This window comes from Pinus tabuliformis, chromosome 8 (assembly GCF_031772625.1).
Source record: "Pinus tabuliformis cultivar Carrire ecotype Pingquan chromosome 8, CPIR1, whole genome shotgun sequence".
Classification (NCBI taxonomy): domain Eukaryota; kingdom Viridiplantae; phylum Streptophyta; class Pinopsida; order Pinales; family Pinaceae; genus Pinus; species Pinus tabuliformis.
The window spans coordinates 467,253,374-467,263,172 of NC_142294.1; the positions used below are offsets into that span (position 1 = coordinate 467,253,374).

The 9,799-nt window shown below is 36.1% G+C and overlaps 1 pseudogene; it reads right to left on the minus strand.

Annotated features, from left to right (window-relative positions):
- Positions 1 to 5,426: 5,426 nt before the first annotated feature.
- LOC149236079 (xyloglucan endotransglucosylase/hydrolase protein 9 pseudogene) lies at positions 5,427 to 5,960 on the minus strand (annotated as a pseudogene).
- Positions 5,961 to 9,799: the final 3,839 nt, after the last annotated feature.

Consider the following 9,799-nt stretch of genomic DNA (forward strand, 5'->3'; position numbering starts at 1 on the left):
TAAGAAATAAGAACCTGAGAAAGAAACACCTCTACAAATGAAAATATGGAATATGTTGTTGAAAAAAACATTGAGGGGTAATAACCCCAAGAAGAGAGTAAGGGTGACTGTTACACCATCAGCTGCCTCAACGCCTGAAGTTCATGATGCTACAAAAAAATCAAAGGAACTAGAGGAACAATCAAGTGAAGGAAAGAAAGAAGAACCCACACAGGAGCACTAAAAAATACCTTCACCAAGTAGGATTTAAATTGACCCTCTCACTCAGCAAATTAATGAATTAAAATAAGAAAATGAAAATTTGAAGAGACAACTTGTGATGCTCAAAGAACAATTTCAATTTAAGAAAAAAATTGGGTTGGAAACCCTAGCAAAGGTGCCAGGATTGGTGTCACTTGCTGACACAGCTAAAAAAAATATGCATGGGTTGTAAACAAATTCTTAAGGAGGTAGGTTGTGAGGGGCTAACAACTATCGCAGTTGGAATATAGGTGGAAGAAAAATATGTAGAGTTCCAAACCACTAATCCACAAGAACCTATTGATGATGTTGTTATTACAAAAGAACCAACAATTGAAGTAGAGTTGTCTGGGGAAGAATAGTTTGTTGTTCCACAAGAATCCGTTGAAGATATTGTTGCTCAATAAGAACCAGTAACTGAAATAGAGCACACTGAAATAAATCAAATTTCTGATCCACAATAACCTATCAATGACGATGCTAAAACACAGGAACTAACAATCAAGATAATGCATCAAGAGAAGAAGGATTGCATGAAGCTGTTGAATTCACTACTATTAAAACAACATATACAACTCAATCATAACCTAAAGAGCTATTAAAATCAATGTTTTTGCTTTAAGAGTTAGATAAATGGAAGAGGTTGGAAATCTTGTTGAAGAGTGAGGTTATCCCTCTAACTAAACATAAGGATATTGTTGACAATATTAAAATAACTTGGACTAAAAATTGGATGGTTCAAGATTTGGAAAATATTAAGGAAGAAAGGAAGCAGAAAAATTATGGGTAGGAGAATTGTAGGAAAAAGTAAAGTTGTTACAAGAAGAGAAGACACAAATGTATGACCTTGCAGTAAATGTGTTGAGTTGTAGAACCCCCTCTCTCTCCTACCCTTTGTATCTATAAGAACAACTTTTCCTCTTCTAATTAACAATAATAAAATAGAAACGACCATATGTGATAAGAGAGGTTCAAGCCTTCTTCGAAACTTTCCAAAAGGAAAATTTCTCAGAGAAACATTTGTTATGTGAATTGTATCTGCATGATCACACTTGTTTTGGAGCGAGGAATTTTAATATTACACCCTATGTTGGAGATGTTCAGTTGAGGGCCTTCACATCATTTATGTAGAATCAAGTTAGCTGGAAGGTCGCCTATAATACTGTAACAACAAATCAGGAAGCTATGAAATTTCTTATTCAAGATGAACCAGGACTTGCTCAGAAAATTTTTGTGGCATATAATAGGATGTGGCGATATCCAACATCTAAGAACTTGTTGATGGAATCTAGAAAATAGGGTCCTAGAGCACTACTCTAGGAGTATCAGAATGTTGAAACAAGATGCATTGGAAGGAAGTAGGCTTAGATGGGAAGCATGCAAAGAATAATTCAGTAATGAGGACCCCTACTGTTTCCAAACCTTATATATGTATTTTCTAAGGTACCTCAGTATGTGGAGTGTATAAGAAAATGTGGGCCTAGTTGGTATGGACTCAGGTTTAGGTTTCCACTCATTTGGATTCTTGTCTATAAGTATCAACACCCATATCATTTAAACGATGGATTGTGGGAAGTGGATTTGATTCTCCCTAGGATACATAGTACTAGATGAAGATACAATAGGGGCATATGATTTTTAAAAGTTCCATTCACAACATATCATAAACCAATTACAATGTCTACATGAGGACATGCAGATTCTTAAGTTCGGGGGAGATGTTGGGACGCAAAATTGATATCCTTTTGTACCTATTTTCCCTACCGTTTCCTACCATTTTGACTTTTAAATCCATGCCTTATCACTTTGTCATCCATTATTGACTAAAGTATGTTCACTTTTTCATGTCATCCTTATTATCTAGTTTTGATTGTAATTTGGCATAAAAGCTAAATGCTTTAGGCCATTTTACTAGTGAATTAATGAATGGATGTTTCATGTGGTATGGTTTGTTTAGATGTTGTTACAGGATGATATGTCTGTTGAGTCTTGAAAATGTCATTCATTTCCATTACACTTTCACTATTATGTCCATTATATCACCTCCATTTCACCTCCATTTCACTACTATGTCACCACATTCATCCCACTTTCATTATCATTGGGCCACCTTTATGTTTTTCCAATCTTTATTATTTCTAAGCCTTTTAAGTGAATTTGTGGTTAAACATTAGAAAATAATGTGCATATGCTTATACCTAACAAATGGGTTGAGGTTGTTGACATGTGTAGGTTGAAAGGAAACTTCTAGAAGACCCTTATGTGGCACTCTAAGGCCAAATTCGAATTTGGTTGGAAAAAATCATGGGATCATGAGGATATGTGTCACATCTCCTAATTGTATTGTAACTCTAAAAAGACATGTGTCTTATCAGTTCCTATTTTGATTAGGACTCTAGAGGTAGAGGGAGAGATTCATGGATTACCATTAGTGAGATGGCTCTCATATTTTTTTATAAATAGGAGATCTCTCTTCTTCATTTGTTAGTCTTTTTAGTCCCTACTTCTTAAGTTTGTAGTTCTTCCTTGATGGCTTTTGAAAGCTTTGGAGAACTTTGTTGTACTTTGTACTTTTGAAGAAATTGAATAAAGCTTTGATGTTCTCAACATGGAAGGAGATGTGAAGTAAATGTCATGGAGCATATTAGGATGTAAGGTAGAGTAGATTTCATTTTGTAAATATTGCTTTGTAGAATGTAAGGTAGATTATATTTTTCATTCATGCAATTTTAATTCATGCAAGTGTGTTTAATTTTGCTTTGATTTCATAGGTGGTAGAGGGCCCCTGCCTTGTATAGTTGTCATTTAATTTTTCATTTTATTTTTCTCATGTATATTAGCTTTACATAACAAAGTTGTTTTGATTACTGTTGTTTTACATTTTTCTCATGTATATTAGCTGTACATAAATTGCTTTCAAGTTGATTGTAGATTAGTGATGCACATTGCCTTTTAATGAACTAATGACGTGATAGAATCATCTTGTCCTTTTGCTGAAGCAGCAAGGATATTGGGTATAGAATCATCTTGTCCTTTTGCTGAAGCAGCAAGGATACTGGGTCTCATAGTCATTAGCTCATTGTTTGGTTATTGCATTTTATTTTGATTGAACTAGTTGTATATTTACACTTTTGTTAAATACTAACTCCATCAATAACATGTTTTAAGTTCTTTTGAAGTGCTAAGTTTTGGAAGTTACCATTAGGGACATAGGCCTTGTCTTGGAATCTTTATCCATACTTGTCCTTTAAAAGTATTCTTAAGACCTTAGAATAGGATTTCCATTTGCATTAAACACTTTAGAAAACCAACAAGAATAAAACCCCAAAAACAACATAAACTATAAAACAACGAAGTAAGAGAAAGGTTAACTAAGCACATATAGTGTGTTAGCGCTTGAGATTTCACCCTAGGCTGAGGAAGGTAAATCTTCAAGGCAACATCAAACCATTTCACCTCGTAGCTAGCCCTACGGGGTATGAGAAGGCTCTCTCGGGTCAGATTCGGTAGATCTTTCAATATGATTAGGCTGACCAATTAAGAATAAAGATTTTAGGCTAGTAAATTGATAGGGGGTTGATTTAATGATTTTTGGGGTTTTTTAATGGAATGACGGGGCTTTTCTGGGCTACATGGGCAAAATCACAGCTTCAAACAGAAGAATATAATGACTACACAGGTTGTCAACTGAGGCAAGGTAGGCACGCAATTTAACACCAAATCTGGTTTCAAACGGGATGGCAAGACTGGCGAGGAGTTAAGGAGGGCAGGCAATAACTCTGAATCCTCCTTAAACAGTAGAAAACATCGAATGCGAACAAACTTATAGGAGGAGCATATAATACTATGAATTCCTACCTAATCACTTCATTTGTTCAGCTTGAAAGGGTCATGAAATGAAATGTATAACTGATTACATATGAGACAAAGGGAAAAACTTATGCTAAATCAACATACCACATGAATCTCAGCAAACAGAGCTGTGAAACTCCATTAAATTCTCTGCAGAAAACTGTACAATACAAAGCTCTATGTTTCTCCAACAGCTCCCAGCGCTCAGAAAAAACTCCCCTCCCTCTCTCACTCACTCTCTAAAAAAAAACTCCTCTACAAATGAATTTTTAATACATTAAATAAAAAAAACTGCCCAAAACAGGGGCGCTGTTTTTTTTTAACTGACTACCTCCGCTCTCCCTCTTTTTTATTACAAAATCATTATTTTTATAAACTACTCTAAAACAAAACAACAGATTGACCCACAATCCGGGCGCTGTTTTAACTAAAGCAATAAAAATAGAGGAGAATCCTCCATCTGCTCCTAAAGATAGAACCGTCTTCCATTATTCCAGCGTGAAGATTTCGAATGGCCCATGAAAACTGGCTGATGATAGAAATAAGTAATCGCACCTTTGAATGCCACTTTGCAACGATTGCCACGTTACTGATATATTTAATTCATATGCAGAAGGTTCTATAAAACAACGACTTATGTATAAACAACTCAATACTGTTTAAAATCCTCTGATGGCCACTTAAAGATATCAATTGGGGCGTAGATCCACTTGGAGATTTAACTGAAGCTATTAATAGAAGATCGAATCTTATTTTTCTGTTATGTAGGCTCTCATTGATGACACAATCCTCCCATGTTGACAACTGGCCAGCCACGCGGTCTTCACATCGCATACCACTCTGGAAGATGGCTTCTGCCGAAATGACCACGGAAAAGATGTTTGCCACTTTGAGGAAATTGCCATATTGGGAACGGTAATATTGAATTTTATTATGCTATAAAATTTCTATTAGCTGCTGCGTTTTGAATTTTTTCTATAACTTCATTGATGTTCATGGTCCCGAGTTCTCTTTCATCTTTGCCACTACCTTTCGACGATATTGGACCTGAGTGCCTGTTACAGGTTACAATACAGGTTTGCACTGGAGAAAGCCACAAAGAAACGTCACCAGCATAACGCTCTATCAATATGCCAAAGAATCTTTCAAGAGATCTTAGGATGGCCCTGTGAATCATGATGGGCCGTTTTTTTCTCTGAATTTGAATCAATATAGAATAGATCAAATCGCTGAGGCAAATTGAAATCAACCTGAACTGTAGGCAAACTAGGAAATACAAACCCACTGGTACTATACACTCTTTAGATTTTGACAAAATTAATGTACTGCTTGCTTTAGAGAACTAAACTGCTGCATTCTGGTGGAGGAACGGGATATCTGTTTTTGTCTCCGCAGTAGTCATAGATCATGTAATTTTTGCGCACCCACTTGGAGATGTGTCTATTAGATCTGACTTGGCACGCCCCCTCAACGCGGAAGTTTGTATAAGAAGCCGCAAAGGGAGCGTTGCTCCAATTGGTATTCACTTGCCCTCTTTGAGTAGCCCAATCATCCGCATTCCACAAGCTGGAGAAAACTCCCATGGCTTGGCTGTTCAAGAACGGCACCCACATTACTTGATTTTTCTTGTATACTCTGATGGGAGTGGCGTCCACATAGAATATGATGTGATGCGGGTTCCACTTAATGGGATATGTGTGAAAGTCCGCAGTGGGGTCGAACCACAAACAAATGCGTTGCTCTCTCTTCCCAATTTCATGGGCGTATATGTTCGTCTGCACAATGTAAGGCTCCCCAGACACATTCTCCAGAAATTCAAAATCCATTTCATCATGCTTTGCCCCTGCATTCGAAGAGAGTTGCAACATATATATTCCATATCCAATGTCAATCAACCATAAAATGCACCACTTCCTTCATCAACAGAATAGTCCCCCCCCTTGTCTTTGAATATTGAAAGGCAATGCACTCCACTTTTTAATACTCCTGAGGTAAGCCGTACCTCGTCTTCTCTCATGCCTTCCAGCCCATGTGAACTACCAGAACTTGATGACTGAGATGCCTGCATTTCTGATGTGTTGGCATGACTTATACTGCAAACTAATGTCTTCATTCCTATGATGAGAGTCCTTATTAATTTCTTGCAATCTTTTAGCTCCTGGGAAAGCCCTAAAGGGTTCTGAAGGTTCAAAGCTGTCTGCACAGGTAGCTCCAGCTTCAATCGTAAACTGTATTGTTCTTTCCCATCTTCATAATCTCCAATTAGCTGAGGAATAGTGTGCTTTAATGTACTGAACTTGCTCACAAAAGCTTCTAATATAATTCCCAGTAAGGCTCGACTTTTTCCTTGCTCGTAGGGTCCACACCTCTGATAAAGATTGGTTTAACCAAATTAAGCATCAATCGGGCAGAAGTTGTCTGCATGCTGAATGACAGCGATGAGTCATTCAAATTTCTGGAAAACAAGTTTATAGCTTGGGATAACTGCTTAAACGAAACCTTGAATCGAACATGCTGAATAACCTTTGCAAGAATATCATATGCCAATGGCTTTAATGTTTCACAAGCTCGGCCAGTACCCAATAAAACCCTCTCCTCCAATAAGGTATCAGTCAGTGTGAAAAATCCTCGCCCGAAATCTGTTTGAAGAACTCGCCTTGTGTCACGAAGTAACTCCTGGCGAATCAAAACTGAATCCGGGCAAGTAACAAGCAGATTTACTATGCTCTTTGATATAATCTCTTCATATGGTTGGATAGAATCAGCAAAGCTCCCAAGTAAATATGTCAAACATGAAATAGTCTTGACTTGTGCAGACTTCAAATCAACATAATGATTTTTCAAGTGAGGTGAAACATGCTGGGGATCAGGAATGGATATTGCGTCCACCATCAGAGGGAGGAGAACAGGCACGTTCTTTTGCATATAATGTCCATGGAAGGCAAAAAGAATTATTATAATCAAAGGGCATTCTGTAACAATTTTGAAGGACATAGTGCTTGGATTCAACTGTCCAGGAATTGGCCCTCCAGTTAGTCTCTGTGGACTAATATATCCAATGGAATATTGATTAGTTGCCAACTGACTATCATTTCCATTTGATTCATTGAAACAGTAATTGACAATGGCTTTGAAGTTCTGATAAACCATTCTGTGGCCAAGTTGTTCCTCTTTGATAATTATTGCTGCTCTAAGGAGCTGCAAAGTTTCGAAATGAATGACTGGATGTGCCACTGTAGAAAACCTCTGTACCATGATAATTGAAACCATATGAAGATAAAACTTGACCAAATTCATCAATAGTAGAGTCTGATGTATGTTTTGCTTTCTTTTGTTTTTGCAGGGATAGAAGCTTGAAGTTTGCTGCTGTCTTTTGAAAAGCTGGAGATAAATTACACAAATTTAAACAACACATTAATGATTTCTTCTTCAAAACCCCGTTTTGAAGAAGAATCAATCTCTGACAAGAGACGGAGTCTAACATAGTGCACCACACTTCATCAGTTTACGATACCCGGATTGATAATTTATGTAGAGCAATTTAAGACGTTAAATTGACTAGACAATGTCCGTAGTTATACCTTGGTAAATATGGAACAAAGACTCTATTTACTCTACTGTTACAACACCAAGCATATTATAGATACTTTGTTATTCTATTATTAGCAAAAAAGGTTGACATGGATAGACACTGTCAAAGCCAATTTGACCATTGAAAGGAAGCATTCATGGATAGCGCAACAGACTTAGTTGAAACAATTGGGATTTCCAAATGATATATCATTATAATTTAGAAAATTGTTACAACTTTGTTTTAATTAATACATTATGTTATAAGACAATTTTTGTATAATATCAATTTGGATCACATGAGAACGAGAGATCCTCATGATGATCTTTCTTTTCGAAAATAGGAATGTAATATGAAATTATAAAAGAATGTACCCAATGCCCACAAGGAAAGCATAGATAGAGATCAGAGAAGGGAGAAGAATCAACATTGTAATCTTGTACTACAACTTTCATTAATGCAACTCTCTACCATTCATGAATCCATATCTCTTTCCTAATTATCTTGCATGTTATGTGATTCACCAACCCCTGCTAATGAGGAAGGGCCCTCCTTCTTATCAGTAATCATTGGTTAGAGAGGTATTGTAGAAGTACATTTGTTTCCTCTCATTTGTGAGTTATGTGTGATTTAATGTTACTGTTACAAATCTTATTCATGCATTGCATAGTTGTAGGATTTTAGCCTCTAACATTGTGTAACAACATAGGTCCTGGATTGGCCCCTTCATTAGGTGTGATGGTTTTTTCGATTATTGTAAGAATTCTTTGGTTTGTTTAATTGATTGATTGAGTTTTACAAAAAAAATTGAGTGTTGAATGGTTTCCAAGAGTGTTGTTTCTTCTAAATAAGAGTGATCGTGTGATTTATTCTACAACTTGTGTGTCCTTTATTTTCGAAGTGTGAGCAAGGTTTGGAGTGTGACAACAAGTGTGTTTGGAGTGTTGAGAGTGACATTTACAATGATTGATTTTTATATTATATTAGTACTAGTTGCCATTTTTTCCTGCATATATTTTGTAAATTAGCCTTGAAACAAAAATGCTACCCGGATTGACAATTTATGTGTGAGTTAGATTGGATGTTCTGATTTAAAAGGACAATTGGTGTGCCCAACACTTGTGTGCTTTTATTTTATTTGATTTTTTGAAGTTTGATTCCTTTAATACCATCTTTCTTGGTTTTAAGAATATAGTAAAAACCCACACTGTTCTTGTCCTTATTGCTTCTTTTTCCAAATATTTGTGAATTATTCTTTCTTGTTTTTCTTGAGTGGCTTTATTGAGCTACTTCTACACTTCCTACTTAATATGCATATGTATATGATGTTACGGTAAAATATTTTTGTCTTGAATACTATAGACCAAAGTATTTAGTGCCCTCCAAATATCCAAATATTCTCTTATCAGCTTACATATTAGTTTCCTTTGGTGCAGATCAAAATCTTGCAACCAATCCTACACCTTACAAAATATTTGGTCTTGATGTTGTCAAATATAGTAAGCTACCAATCATTGACATATACACAACTTTATTCCCTTACGAGATTCATCATCTTTGCTCATTTTGCGTCATGTGAACATGGGAGTTCTAATAGGTGCATAGTTTTCCATCCCAAATGTCCTCATCATTTCCTTAATTTATTCAGTTTGGGATATTCATATTTCTTTACTAGATTGAACAAATTGCATACCTATAAAGAATTCCAACTCACCCAACATGGATATTTCAAATTATTTTTACATTTCTTCTACAAATATCTTGCTCATTATGTAAACATCAATTCCAAAAATAATATCATATACATATACTACAACTTAAGCGGTTTTGGGGTGTGGGGTGTGAATCTTTTTAATGAATGCCACACTCCCTTGGTGGTTTTACTACCCAACATCATTTCATACCCCCTCTATTGTTAGTGTCGAGCAGGTAGGGACCCCAAAAAATGAATAAAGGACATTAATCATTCAAGTTTGTGATGCATTGATCTAGGTTCCATCAATCTTCATCAATTTCCCATTTTGTACCTTAGTCAAGGATTTTCCCCTATGCATTCAACTGCACTTCCCTGGTATTAACATAAATAGTAACATGTTTTGCATGCTCCCCTTATCATTGATTGATCTTTTATCATTC